The sequence below is a fragment of the Peromyscus maniculatus genome, chromosome X (assembly GCF_049852395.1).
Source record: "Peromyscus maniculatus bairdii isolate BWxNUB_F1_BW_parent chromosome X, HU_Pman_BW_mat_3.1, whole genome shotgun sequence".
NCBI classification, from domain to species: domain Eukaryota; kingdom Metazoa; phylum Chordata; class Mammalia; order Rodentia; family Cricetidae; genus Peromyscus; species Peromyscus maniculatus.
Window position 1 is genome coordinate 82,662,075 of NC_134875.1, and position 16,084 is coordinate 82,678,158.

Sequence of the window (16,084 nt, forward strand, 5' to 3'; positions counted from 1 at the left end):
AAATATACATTAATTAAAAGGAAAAGCCATATTCTTACTTAATCAAAGATAAACACTGTTAATATTTTGATTTGTTTTCTACAGTTATTTTTGTATGTGTTTATACATGTATGCAAATTTACCAACACTGTCTAACATGAGTATTCTAAAGTTATTTATAACTGATCTAATTTTATTCTCCAGATTGGGTTGCAGGGAAACAAAAATCTTAATTTTAATCAACCCGGTAAATTCACTGCTATTTAATAATGTAAGTACTCTTCAGAAATAACAGGTTCCTCAATGCTAGTCTATATTTTAAATTTCCTATCTGTCCTTCTACAGGGTCATTTGTATATATTACCTTATGACACTGGAGGGGGCAGTGACTGGGGACAGTGGGATGCAGCTGGTCAGGTTGTCCCTTTGATAAACTCTATGAAGAATCACATCTATCCCCCTAGGATAAGGGCCCTTCCTGGTCACTTTTGTGTCACATAGAAGCTGTGAGTGGTGAGGAAATGCTAGCTTGGTTTTGTTATTGCTGCTTGCCCACACTTCTACCCCAAATGTTTTGTGATTTCACTGAATTATAACCCAAGTGGAACAAAAGCTTTGGTATGACTTATTCTTCCACTGCCCACTATTGAACGTGCCTCCTCCTTCAGATGGTGGTCCAGAGAGGTAAGTTTCTATCACACCTGTTTTTCTTACTTCTGCCGGATTCAACTGGGGAATAAAATATGAACTTTGCCCTTTCTATTTCAGTCCAAGCAGGACCTTCAAAGTCAAGTTCTCCCAGATATGATAATAGAAGTTCTGGTGATTTTCTTTGGAATTGCAATAAGTGGAAGTATATAGGGAAACAGACAACCTATTACTATAAAGAAACAAAGGATTCTGCCAATGTGCATCTTGTAAATACAGACAAGTGTACACTTTCACTATGATTAATGTTGACCTTTGAAATTTACTAATACCCCCAAACTTATCCCACAAATATTGGTTATTTTTATTCTGTTACTGCTACTATGCACTAAAAAAAATCAGGAGCATAAAAATATTTTTAAAGCTTGGGGTGGTGGTGCAAACCTATAACCCAGCACTTGGGAGGTGGAGGCAGGAGGATCAAGAGTTCAAGGCCAGCTTCCGCTATATAAAGTGTTTAATAAAAGCTTGGACTATGTGAGACACTGTTGCAAAAATAAATAGATAAATATCAGGAACATGAGTGACTCTTCCTGCTGTTTTGCAGAGAATGCCTGGCATACTGCAGCTTCCCATGGCCTTTTCTATTGTCTTCATGAGCTAGAGTGGTAAATATGCTTCTTCTGGATTTACCTAGACATAAGCAGGCAATTAGGACCCTATTGATAGCAAGCCAGGACCCCATTGCGATAACTTTCATGTCAGTGCCCTTCATCAAATGTATGCAAGGAATGCACCTGGGGTTCACCAAGCCTTTTTCAGTCCTCATTGCAGAGAAAGATAACACATATCACAGAGGACCGCAGAATGGATCCATAAGTGTCAGAACACAATGCAGAATTTGGTCTTTGTGTGCTTTGGTGGAATATTTAAGGAAGTAGGGGTTGCTCTAGATTGGACACTGGTAAAAATTTGGAACTATTTATTAGTTATATCTCAATATATCTTAAGTCATGTTGTATCTGGGAAGACTAGAAAAATGATAAAGCTATACTTGGTAAAGCAGCTGAAGCCTGGCTGGCAAGATTGCTCAGCAGGAAAAGGCACTTACCACTGAGCCTGATGATCTGAGTTTGATCCTCAGAACCCACACAAGCAAGGAGATAATGTACTCTTTCAAGTTGTGCTTTGACCTCCACAGATGCATGTACACGTACACGCACACACACACACACACACACACAAACACACACACACACATACACACACCCCACACCACAGTGCAAAAAAGATGCACACATTTTAGCATCAGTATGGGGTATTTGATATTAAGGTGTGTCACATAGTAACTTTTATTTTGTATACACTTAGACAAATTAAGTGGCCTAGCTTTGTCTCATTTTATTACACACCCCAAGTAATCTTGTGTGAAGTCATTATTCTACAAAATGGGTTATATCCAACAAGAGAATAACAGAGCTTACCTGTGTGAACAGGCCAGTTTATTGATGTCAGGGATTGCTTTTCCTTTTCCTTTTCCTTTTCCTTTTACCTTTTCTCAGGGAAACCATTTGAGGCTCTCATTGCTACCGTAGTTTGGGGTAGGAGGGAGGTTCATTTTGATTTATCTTTAGTGTAAGGATCTTTCAAGCCTTGAGGTTGGGCTATCAACCTCAGACCACCACATAGTGCTATACTAGAGCTTAGGTTCCTACTATGTTAAAAAAAAATAGGCTTTGGAGGCTGGAGAGACGACTCATCAGGTAATAACACTCTTGCAGAGGACCCAGGTTCAATTCCCATCCCCCACGTCAGGCAGTTCTCAACTGTCTGTATCTCCAGCTCCAGGGGATCTGACTCTCTCTTCTGACTTCCAAAGGCACCTTCACTCATGCATGCACATACCCATACACAGACACAGACAAATATACTCATACAAACTTAATGTTTTTAAATTGTGACTGGAAAGACTGCTCCATGGTTAAGAATACTTCCTGCTCTTGCAGAGGACCTGGATTCAGTTTTCAGCACCCACACCAGGTGGCTTACTACTTACTGCCTGTAACTCCAGTTTCAGGGGACTCCATCACCCTCTTCTGGTCTCTGTGGGCACTGCATATACAACACATAGACATACGTGAATGCAAAACACCCACACATATAAAATAAAAATAGATAAATCTTTAAAACACTTTAAAAACCTAAAAATATAATTTCATCTTAATTCTCTTTATACTTGATTTTTTGTTGTTGTTTTGTTTTTTTGAGGCAGGTTTTCTCTATATAACAGCCCTAGCTGTCGTGGAACTCACTTTCTAGACCAGGCTGGCCCTGAACTCACACTCCTGAGTGCTAGGATTAAAGGCATATGCCACCATGCCAGATTATACTTGAATTTTTAAAGTGAATTACTCATGTAATTCTGGACTCCAGGGGATATTTGAAGTAACTGTTAGTTAGGAAGGACTTCTGAGAGTTTTTGGCTTTCTAGGGAATAGTCTGAAAATAAAAACAAAAAATACAATAAAATTCCATTTTTAATACATGATGATAAATACATTAAAGTACTTGGAATTATATATCCAAGGGCTTAGGCTTTAAGGTCAGGCTAGCTGAACTCCAATCCCAGCTCTGTAATTTACTAGCTGGATAACCAAGGTATATAAATACTATATGTATCTATCTTTGTTATTTATTAATGTTTGTATTCACGAAAAATTCAAAACTACACATTAAGTTATTAATGTTAATTAATAATAATTATTCTCCTAATTAATTTCCAATGTCAGCAAAGTAAAAGTATACACTTTGCATTTCAATAACAACCTCCAAGACATCAGCAAATACTAAGACAAAGTGGCAAGCTGAGCAGCAGTACTTAAAATTATTCACAAGATTGGTGTATTAGTTACTTTTTTGTTGTTGAAAGAAAGAGTTTGTTTTGGCTTATGGTTCTAGAGGGATAAGAGTCCATTATGGCAGAAGAGCATGGGAGCAAGCAGCAGGCCTGATGGCAGAAACAGGAAGCTGAGGGATTACATACTCAACTGCAAGCAGGAAGCAGAGAGAGAGAATCGGAAGTGAAGCTATGCTATAAACTTTCAAAGCCTACCCTAACAATTTACTTCCTTAAGCAAGGCTACACCTCCCTATAACTATTCCAAAAACACTGACACCAACTGGGGAGTAAGTATTCAAATGCCTGAGTCTATGGAAGACATTTCTTATTCAAATCATCACACCTGGTTCACAAAAAAGTAAGATCAGTTACTATTGGTATATTTCCACATGGCCAAGTATATTTATAGCTTTTAATTTGTATTTATTAAGCTCAATATTCATTTCAGTCCATTTGCAGTGGCTGTGGTAGTTTGAATAAGAATGCCTGCATAGGTTCATATATTAGAATGCTTAGTCATCAGGGAGTGGCACTACTTGAAAAGGATTAGGGGTATGACCTTGTTGGAGGAAGTGTGTCACTGGGGATGGGACTTGAGGTTTCAAAGGTACAAGCCAGGCCCAGTGTCCCTTTCTTCCTGTGACCTGCAGATACAGATGTGGAAATCTCAGCTACTTCCTCAGCACCATGTCTGCCTGCATGCTGCCATGCTCCCAACCGTTGTAGATGAATTTCTAAATGGTCTTAATAAATAAAAAACACAGAGCCAGAAATTTAGGTTAAAGCCCGAAAGAAAGATCAGAGAAATAGGACAAACCACAAGCTAACCTCACCTCACCAACTCCTCAGCTTCTAAAGAGAGTTTCTTCCTGTACAGTCATGTTTATATGCCTTTTCTGTTCTGTTCTCTCATTGGCTCTCTTAGCCCAGCTTCCTCTTTCTACACAGATCTGTCACTTTCTGTCTGTCTGTACAGACCTCCAGGTCTCTATGGTTGGTACTGGGATTAAAGGTATGTGTCACCACCTTGGCTGTTCCCTAGTGTGTACTTGAACAAACTGAGACCCTGCCTGCCAAGTGATCGGATTAAGGGCACGTGCTAACACTGCCTGACTTTTCTGTTAATGACTTGCTATTACCTCTGATCTTCAGGCCAACTTTATTTATTAACATACAAATAAAATATCACATTTCAGCACAATATCACCACAGAACCCCTGAAGCCAGGCTGTTCCCTAGTGTGGCCTTGAACACACAGATCTCCTGCCTGCTAAGTGATAGGATTAAGAGCATGTGCTACCATTGCCTGACTTCTTTGTTTATTTATAATGGCTGGCCCTTTTCCTTTGATCTCCAGGCAAGTTTTATTTATTAAAGCACAAATAAAATATCACCACATTTCAGCACAAATGAAGTATCACCAACCACATTTCCCCATTTTTTGTCTAATAAAAATAAAAAAGTTACAACTAATATAAGAACTATATACAATAAGTACAATAATCATATACAGTATGTACAAGCAATAAATATATCAACAATGTCTAGTCCATTTGCATTTGACAAATTCAGAGAAAATGTCCCATTATCTATCATATTTTGGTGAGTCCAAAATGTTCCTAATCCACTTTCTATCCTAATTTGTATTACCAACAGAAAACTATCTGATGATGTCTTTCGAACTTATACACTTAACACCTCTTAGTGAGTTTCTTTCCTGAATTTCTTAACAAGGAAAACTCTAACTATAACTATCTGATCTTCAACTTCCTCGGAGACCCAAGAAGGAAATAATATTACCTAGTAAAACAGGAAGTGCAAACAAGTGACTTTCAAAAAATGAGTTATAATTAATATAAGTTTCTGAGTGGTTATTTTATAAGTAGGCCACAGGACTGTGGGGGCCTAGCAGGACTGGAGAAACTTCCAACTACAATTGGCACCTCACTGTTGGGCATTGATTCACATAGACCTAAGAAAGCTTAAAGATTCTGAACGTACAGAAACGAAGCTACACTAGGCTTCTTAGTCTCAAAGTCTCATGCCAGCAGCAGCACAGACTTGTCTCCTGACAGCTGCCTGCAAGATGGAGCTGGCCTCCAGCCACCATGAGCTAAGCAACATGGCTGTGGATTCCCGCCACAGTATACAGTGGCATCTCCAACCTGCGCAGTGTGGTGTGTGATGGATTTAGCCTTTGCTAGTACAGACCAAAAAAAAAAAAAAAAAAAGGAAAGAAAGAAAAGGTTTTGGGCTATATGCTTCTGGAGGGAAGCATAGATCCACTGTCTCCCAGAGTCAGCGGAGAGCACAGAGTCTAGGGGTGGCTGTAAACATACCACCGCCATATTGGGAAGCTGAGGTGGGTGGAGTCAGCAGCCAATGCTGCTGTATTTTGTACTAGCCACGCAGTTTAACAATTTAAAATCTCTCCTGGTCAGAGAAGGATTATAGATTCACAATGAGACAGATTCAGATGAAATAAAACTCTAAAAAGATTACAGTGTGTGTAAAAATATAAGTAGACTTGAAAGAGAGAGGAAAAGGAATATAGACAGTTATATAAAGAAATAGAAAAATTTTAAAAATAAAGTATTAAAGAGAAAGTAAAAGTAATATAAAAAATAAGCCACGTAAAGATGGAAATCACACAGAGAGTCTGGATTATACTGTGTTTGGTATTTCTAACTGGAGAGAGACATTTGATTATAAAGGCTGCTAAGTTAAACCAATAAACGTATTTTAAAGGTATCTTGACTTCAAAATTTGGATCTTAGGATATGTTGCTTTGGAAAGGAGACTGTGCTTTTGTTTCCACAGGAAGCAAGAGGCTATGGATTTGTTGCAGGTTAAGATGGATCAGATTTGATCAAGCCAGACCTCCTGAACCTTAACAGATGGTACCTATCAACAAAGGTTATAGCTGGTCTTCCCAGGACTTGACCATTATCTTGAATTTTCTCAGGATCTCCATAACACTATCAGTGCCCTCTATCAGCAAGAAGTAGCCTAGAAAACTACACCCACATTCCCAAAAAAATGGATTATGGATGTCTGTCTTTGTTTAGATTGTTGGTTACAAATTGTTACTGGTCATAGTCAATATCTTTCTAAAGAAAAAAAGGGGATATTATAGGTATGATAGGATGAAAGGGTAGATTTTTGAATCTACTTCTAAAGAGCAACAACTTAAAATATTTTACATTGCAATAGATTTTAGTTTATTACAAATTTGAAGTTAATTTTGTTATACTGTATGTATATTTCTACTCTTGTTTAAAGTATTTTGTTTGTGTAACTCATTTGAAATTGTAGTGTATAGTTGAGAAATACAGATTAATAATTAGTCATCTATGATAATCAAACTTATAGTCAGTTAAGTTTTCTAGGTATAAATAGAAATAGATATTACCTATCAATTAGGTAGGTAATATTCAAACACTTCAAAGACCTATAGAATATGTCATTTAAAATGTTTAAAAAACTTAGACTTTTCTAGACAATGAGACACATCTGCTCCTGACAGTATCAATTATTTCAAGAAGAATGATGGGCATTGAATAAACTCATTGTGGAGTTTGCTTTCTTTGTGGCAAAACTTAGCCACTGGGTAAAAAAGTGCCCTTGTGTCGACTGATTAACAGTATGTTGTATAAACTGGACATGCAGGACCTATAGGAAGGTGTCCAGTGAACTTTGCTTGGCAAAATGGTCCTTCAGGTTCCTGCTTTGCAGAAGAAACTTCCAGTCATTCTACAGGACACACAGAGAAGTGACTGAGAGACTCTAGGTCTATAGGCTGAAGAAGGATGCCCCAAAATTGCAGAGGAACTTTGCGTGACTGTCCAGGCAGCCAGCTGTCTCTGTCGTTCTAGATTTTTGGAAGTTGCTTACATTGCTCTTCCTGTTTACGTAGGTAATATTATATCCTTCTGAGGTCTTTGATGTAGTTGAAGACTAGGTAGTTATAATTATAATTTTTCTTACTCATGATAAAAGATAAATTAGATATGAAACTTTAGACTCACAAATATAGGATAGATAAAATATTTTCTTTAATTTTGCCAAATACAAATAGACTAGATATTGTAACTGTAATTCTTGCTTGATAACTGTTCTATTATATGTAATTTCACTATGTTAAAGTTAAAACCTTCCTTTTTGATTAGACAGAAAAGGGGAAGTGCTGTGGAATGTTGTTCTGTATGTGTGAATGTGTGTTGCTCTGTTGGTTGATACATAGAATGCTGACTGGCCAGTAGCCAGGCAGGAAGTATAGGTGGGATAAGCAGATGAGGAGAATTCTGGGAAGAGGAAGGGCTGAGTCAGGAGTCGACAACCAGACACAGAGGAAGCAAGATGACAAGGCAGAACTGAGAAAAGGTACCAAGCCATGTGGTTAGACATAGATAAGAATCATGGGTTAATTTAAGTGTAATAGCTAGTCAGTAATAAGCCTGAGCTAATGGCCATACTGTTCTTAATTAATATAAGCCTCTGTGTGTTTACTTGGGTGTCACAAATGGGAGAGATTTATCCTGACTGATGGCCAGGCGGGACACCAGAAAACTTCCAGCTACAAACCATGATGATAGTGGACTAAACTTCTGAAACTGCAAGCAAGCCCCAATTAAATGCTTTCTTTTATAATAATTGACATGGTCATGGTGTCTCTTCACAGCAATAGAACACTGACTAAAAGAGTGGCCAACAAATATATCATGAATCTTACTTTAAATATGTGGTACCCAGAGACAAATAGAATATAGAAAATAAAAATTATGTGAAACTATATGTAAACCATAGGTATATAACATATGAGCTTTCAGTTAGCATACAAATATATGCAATATGAGGTCTGTTATTTATAAAGCAGAAAATCTTTTTAAAAGAAACAGAACACATCTGTGAGATGTATTTTCTTCAAATTATTTGCCAAATGACATATTTTAAAAAGAGAAACAAATGTTCAAAATGAAGCAGTTTCTTTTTGTCATTTTAAAATAAACACTATTAATTATCTATTGGTCTATGTGTTCTAAGATAATAAAACTTTAGTTCAGGCAGACAATATGTAATCTACTTCCTCCATAGTCTGCTTGCTCATACACACACTGTCACACCCCCACTGACTCTGCATACATGGGTTTCTGTGTGTCTATTTTTCTGTGTGCACAGATGAACCTGAAATGAAACATGAAATACAATAGGAGTGTGTGAGGAGGGGTATGACCACTCCTCATAAAGGATTCCAGCCCTTCTATGACTTTATGCTTTTGGGAGTGAATGTTTGCATATACAGAGAATGAGGGGAGAGGAAGACTAGTTTAGCCTGACTTTGGGTCTCTGACTGTGAAGGCATGGAGGCATGCCTGTAAGTATGCCAGTGTGTGTTTGGGAGCACACACATGCTAGCCAAAAAGAATGGGTGAAGCATCAATGTTAAGGACCAGGTGCTTTATGAAACCGTGTTTTATGTGTAAGGGTACATGTGGTGTAAGCAGGTGCCTTAAGGGGCTTTGCAGAAGTTAGGGAATGTGCACGTGTTTTTTTACTTTGAAGTCCAAAGTCTTCTTTTGTGCCCACTAAAGTGACTATATAGATAGTGTAAATAAAGGTTGATGGTGATTTCTTGACCTTTGGCTAAGTTTACGTGGAGAAGTACATGTGGGAACCTAAAAGGAAATAAAAATTTAAGTGGAATGTCTTAGAAATGTGGGAAGTTTTGGATTCGTTAAGCTTTGATGTGACTCAGATCTCAGGTGTACCCACAGAATAAGTATCCTTTTGACTAATGTAATGTGACTGTGTCTTGGTCCTAGGACAGAATGAGAGCTCTGGTGTACAGCAAGTATGTACATATACATAAGAAATGGTACATAAAAAGTTACTGCTTGTGACACCTGCTGAGCACTTCCATGTCAATCCTCCTGCAGGTGCCTTTAGAAGAAGAAATAGACAATATGTAATTACCTAGTTATATTTCACTAGCACAGTCAAATGGAGTTATGTATCTATTAATTTAAACCTTGTACCAAATGTTCTGCATCCCTATGAAGTATATCACTTGGCCTAAAAAGAAGCTGTTAAGGCATTCTTGTTTGGTAAAATTGTGTTGAAATAATTTCATAAGGCAACTTCATGAAAATGATAAAAGCCATGCTCTATTATTATTTTATTGCTGTGTTAAACCATGCTTACCAAAAATAAATTAGAAGAGGAAGGAGTTCACTTCATTTACATTTCCAAGTCACAGTCTGTTTACCACTCTAGAGGTGGTACAATCTGGGAGAATGGAGCCAATAAATGAGGTGGACTAAGGTCTCATGCAATAGCCAACTTAATTCAGAGCATCAGACAATTTATATATACTATGAGGGTAAAGAAGAGTTGTGTGAGTAAAGTATACAATCACAAGGACAAGCTTCATGTGGCAGGCAAGCTGCACATAGCAAAATCATGTTTTTCCATAGAGGCATATAAACAAATAAAACTAGCTATCTGTAACGAATAATCTCAAGTAAGCTCACTCCTACCCACTATACCTGGGAGGAGCATGAAAGCACATTCTAAGGATAATTCCATGTTTTTTAAGAAACTGAGGTCACAAGACTCTTGTGTTGTTTTCCTGGAGTTTTCTCACAAGCACTCAGAATTCTCCCACGACTTCATTCTTGAATCATGTTCTGACAACAGTCCATCACTGAGGGAATTCAGGGCAGGAACTCAATCAAGAACTGAAGAAGAGCTGGTTCACGATCTGGATTGTACTCTGGCTCAGATCAGCTAGCCTTCTTATCCAATCCAAGCCCACTTGCATAGGGATGGTACTGCCAACAGTGGGCTGGATCCTCTCACATCAATCAGTCATTAATCAAGAAAATTCCTCACAGCCATGGCCACAGCCCAATCTTATCCAGGCAACCTCACAACTAAGACTCCTTCAGAGGACTCAAGGCTGTTTCAGGCTGATAGTTGAAGCTACCTAGGACTCCCTATCACTTGTCAACTTGACACACAAATACATCACTTAAAGCCACAACCTTTCAATTCTTGTCTCCAAGATTTCATGTTAATATCACAATATAAACCACAGTTAAACTTTTAGATTTTAATTTTATGTTTGAGCTTTTTACTTGCATGTATGTCTGTGGGCCACATGCATGCCTAGGTGTGACAGTTGTGGACTGCTTTGTGGATGTTGGGAACTGATCTCAGGTCCTCTGCAAGAACAACAAGTGCTCTTAACCCCTGAGCCTTCTCTCCAGTCCCCAACAGTCCAAATTTTATAAGTCCCACAGTATAAAAATTTCTACACTTTAAATAGCTGAGATCTATTTAAGTATCCAAAGTCTCTTCAGTGTGGAATCCTCTAAGATAAAAAATATGTTAGATATGGAATAATACTTTAGATTATTCCAAAAGGGAAAAATAGCTTGTAGTCAACAATCAGATCAAAGCAACCCCCAAAGTCCCACAGTATAAATCAAAATCTTTAGTTCCATATCTTATGTCTGGAACTCATTCATGGTCATCTGGGCTTTAAATCACTACTCATGCTCTGCCATCTGCAGCACACATAGCTTGTTTCAAACACAAGTTCAGGTTGGCTCTACCCTACATCTGTCACTGTCCTTGGTGAACAACTGGCATCTCTCCACTGTGACCGAGGGTCTCTGCAGGAGTTCAAACCCTTTCACAAAGCGCCAAGCCTTAGATGCTTTCCATGACTCCTTCATGCCTTCAAAACCAGTACCACTCAATCATACCACAAGGACACTCGCTCAACTATGTTCATAGCAGCATTATTCATAATAGCCAAAACCTTGACACAACTTAAATGTCCCTCAACAAGAGAATGTATAAAGAAAAGGTGGTACATATACACAATGGAATACTGCCTAGCAGAGAAAAACAATGATAGCATGAAATTTCCAGGCAAATGGATGTAACTAGAAAAAAAAAATCATCCTGAGTGAGGTAACTCAGACCCAGAAAGACAAACATGATCTGTACTCATTCAAGTAGATATTAGCTGTAAAGGATAACCATGCTACAATCAGACTCACAGGAGCTAGGAACAAGGAAGGCCCAAGGGGGACACTCAGATCTCCTAGAGAAGGGAAGATAGAGATTTCATGGGTGGACAAGGGGCAGGTGGAGTTGGGAACAGGAGGGATCAGGTGGGGGAGGATGGAAGGGAAGAGTACTGAAAGAGCAGACTGGAAAGGGGTGGTGGCATTTCAGGGTCAGGTAGAAATCTGCTGCAAGAATCTACAAGGATGACCCCAGCTAAGACTCCTAGCAATTGTGGATATGTAGCCTGAACTGGACATCTCCTGTGACCAGACAAGACTTCCAGTGGAGGGACTGGGACACCAACCCAGCCACATAACCTTCAACCTACAGTCTGTCCTGCCTATGGGATGTGCTGGGGGAAGGGTGGCGCAGAGATTATGGGAGTGGCCAGCCAATGACTGGTACAGCCTGACACATGTCATGAGAGTGAACTTGACACTGCCTGGAGCACCAGGACACAAAGGCTGGACAGCCCAGAGACTTAGGATAGAACCAAACACAACTGACAAAAAATGTCAATGTAATGATGCCTAATGATATTCTGCTATACACATAGATTGGTGCCTAGCCCAATAGTCATCAGAGAGGCTTCAACAAGCACCTGGTGGAAAAGATTCAGAGACCCACAGTCAAACATTAGGCCAAGCTCAGGGAATCCTGCTGAAGAGAGGGAGGAAGATTGTAGGAGCCAGAGGGGTCAAGAACATCACAAGACAATCAACAGAATCAATTAACCTGGGCTTATAGGAGCTCATAGAGACTGAACTGACACCCAGGGAGCCTACATGGAACTGACCTAGGCTCTCTGCATATATGTGACAGTTGTGTAGCTTAATCTTCTTGTGGGACTCCTTTTTTTTTGTTTTTTTTTTGAGACAGGGTTTTTCTGTGTAGTTTTGGTGCCTGTCCTGGATCTTGCTCTGTAGCCTAGACTGGCCTCAAACTCACAGAAATCCACCTGGCTCTGCCTCCTGAGTCCTGGGATTAAAGGCATGAGTCACCACCACCTGGCTCTTGTGGGACTCTTTTGCTGGCTTTTGGGACCCTATTCCTCATACTGGGTTGCCTGTCCAGACTTAATATGAGGGGAGGTACCTAATCTTAGTACAATGTGATATACCATGCTTTGTATCAATTCATGGGAGGCCTTCCCTTTTCTGAATAGGAAGAGAGGAGGAGTGGAGGAGGGAGGCAGAGGAGAGGTGGTGGGGAGGGATTTGGAGGAGAGTAGAGAGGGGAAACTGTGGTCATGATGTAAAATAAATAAATAAACAAAGAAATTAATAAGCAGAACCAGTACTATGTGGGAGACATTTGCCAATTTCTTTCTTTCTTGATGTATAACCCTTGCTACCCTTAAATCACAGCTATATATGCTGACCCTGAGAAAATACTGCCCAGTTTCATCTTAATGATGCTGACCTTTTATTAATCACAGCTCATTCTGACTCAAGCGGCCCTGATTGAGTCTTTGCTTCCCTCGGAAGTTTTACAATCCAGGCCTCCATTATCTGCATTTCTCTCCACTCTAATCTTACAAGCTCACACAGAAGTCTGTTAAGCTCTGAGTATTCACTGGCTTTTCTAGTTCAAAGTTCTGAAAGTTTCCACAATCTTTCCCCTTAAACAACATGGTCAGGTCCACTACAGCAACACTACACTCCCAACAACAATTTCTGCTCTAGATTCATACTGTTGCTAGGATAAACCACTCTTTTTTTTTTTAAAGCAACTTACAGAAAGAAAAGGTTGAAGTCCATCATTGAGGGAAGTCAGGACAGCAACTCAAGCAAAAATTGAGGCAGAAACTATGAAGGAACTCTGTTCACTGACTCCCTCTCTAAACTGCATTCTGTCTTTCTCCTTGACTCATGTTCAGGTAGCCTTCTTAGACAGCCCAGAACCACTTGACTAGATATGGTGCCATCCACCCACAGTGAGCTGGGCCTTCCCATATCAATCATCAGTCAAGACAATCTCTCACAGAAATGGCCACAGGCCGGTCTGATCCGATCAGTCCTTCAACAGAGACACACTTCAATGACTCTAGATTGTGTCTAGTTGATAGTTAAAATTAATCAGGACAAGTAACTGTGTATTTTCATTAAATTTCATATTTCAAACTTAACATGCTTTCATATAATCACATTCCTTCTCTACCACCCACCCCCACACATACAAATCTGGATGATAAAGAATAAGATACTCATAGATTCTCAGAAGGAGGCAGTATCAATGAGTGCTGACATTTTAGCTGACATTTAATATTTCTCCTTCAGCTCTTAAGGTACACAGAAGTGACAGTGTGTTTTGCATATGTATGCATGCTTACATCTGTGTGAATGTGCTTATTTCATTGAAGAATACACCAGTGACACATGGTAATAATGAGATAAATTTTGCTATTGCAAATATTGCCTAGACTTTACCAAAAATCCTATGGATGAAGGAAGAATGAGTAACCTGTAATAGCATTCCTTACTATGCCAAGGTGCCTTTTATTGCACATATTAGAGGGACTAAATAGTTTTTCATTGCTAAGATCCATATTAGCCAATCCAAAATATTTACATTTCATGTCCAAGCATTAAACTTCTATATTCTTACTATAAATTAACATGGTGTTTGTGGTGGTGTTTTCAGTGTTAGGTATGTATAGATGTTCAGTGTTGGGTATGTATAGATTTGGCCCACTTTTGGTCTTTCTCATATGTATATAATTTTTTCGGACATCATTATCAAGAAGACTGTCTTTCCCACATTGAGTGGCTATGGAAACTTTATAAAAATCATTTGATCACATATGTGCAGTTTTTTTCTGGTCCCTATATTAGATTCCATTTGTCTATGAGTCTGTCTTTATGCCAGTCCCAATAAACAAAAGTTTATTGCAACTTTATAAATAATTTTGGCACTAGGAATTATAAGTCATATAATTTGGTTTTAATTTTTAAGAGTATTACCCTATTTAGGGGTCCTTTGAAACTTCATGTGAATTTTAAGGTTTTATTTTTCTATTTCTGCAAAATCATCCACAATATTTTTTTATTTTATAATTTAATTTTACATATCAGCCACAGATTCCCTTGTTCTCCACCCTCCCGCTCCCCCCCCCCCCCGTCTTCCCCCCAGCCCACTCCCCATTCCCATCTCCTCCAGGGCAAAGACTCCCCTGAGGATTGAGTTCAACCTGGTAGATTCAGTCCAGGCAGGTCCAGTCCCCTCCTCCCAGGCTGAGCCAAGTGTCCCTGTATAAGCCCCAGGTTCCAAACTGCCAGTTCATGCACTAAGGACAGGGCCCGGTCCCACTGCCTGGATGCCTCCCAAACAGATCAAGTTAATCAACTGTCTCACTTATCCAGAGGGCCTGATCCAGTTGGGGGCTCCTCAGCTATTGGTTCATAGTTCATTCATTTGGCTATTTGTCCCTGTGCTTTTTCCAACCTTGGTCTCCACAATTCTCACTCATACAAACCCTCCTCTTTCTCGCCAAATGGACTCCTGGAGCTCCACCTGGGGCCTGGCCATGGATCTCTGCATCCGGTTCCCTCAGTCATTGGATGGGGTTTCTAGCACAACTATTAGGGTGTTTGGCCATCCCATCACCAGAGTAGGTCAGTTCGGGCTGTCTCTCAACCATTGCCAGTAGTCTATTGTGGAGGTATCTTTGTGGATTTCTGCATCCATAATATTTTTACAGCAATTGATTTTACTTACTAGATTGCTTTTGGTAACACTGTCATCTTCATAATACTGGACCGCCTAGGTCATGAACATGGCATGTCTCCATTTATGTCTCACTGAATTTCCTTCAGTACTGTTTTGGAATTCAAAGTGTGTAAGTTTCCTGCTTTGTTAGTTAAATTAACTCTCAAATATTTTGTTCTTTCTAATGCTATTATAAATTGAGCTGTGGGTAGCCCTCCTATACTCAAATGATAACCCAGATCTAGAAAGACAAACACAGTATGTACTCACTGATATGTAGCTATTAGAAGCAAAGCAAAGGATAACCATGCTACAATCCACAATTCCAAGAAAGCTAGGTAAAAAGGAGGACCCTAAGAGGAGGGGAAATAGTTAATATCTCTTGGGTAAACTGGGAGGGGGTAGGGCAGGGAACATGAGGGACTGAGATGGCCGAGTTGGGGGAGGGACAGAGAGGGAGAGTAATGAAAAAGATATCTTGATAGAGGGAGCCATTATGAGCAAGGGAGAAACTTGGTGCCAGGGAAATTCCCAGGATTCCACAAGGATGGCCCCAGCTAAGACTCCTAGCAACAGTGGAGAGGGTGCCTGAACTGGCCTTCTCTTGTGATCAGATTGGTGACTACCCTAATTGTCATCATAGAACCTTCATCCAGCAACTGATGGAAGCAGATGCAGAGATCCACAGCCAAACACTGGGCCAAGCTCCTGGAGTTCAGTTAAAGAGAGGGAGGAGGGATTATATGAGCAAGGGGGTTCAAGATCATGATG

The 16,084-nt window shown here is 39.5% G+C and overlaps 1 long non-coding RNA gene across 1 annotated transcript in view; it reads right to left on the reverse strand.

Annotated features, from left to right (window-relative positions):
- Positions 1-2,385: 2,385 nt before the first annotated feature.
- Positions 2,386-16,084, reverse strand: part of LOC121825794 (uncharacterized) — a 106,779-nt gene continuing 93,080 nt past the window's right edge. The window contains exon 3 of the long non-coding RNA XR_006068161.2: positions 2,386-2,739. This is a non-coding gene — a long non-coding RNA (uncharacterized LOC121825794). The remainder of the gene's footprint in view (positions 2,740-16,084) is intronic.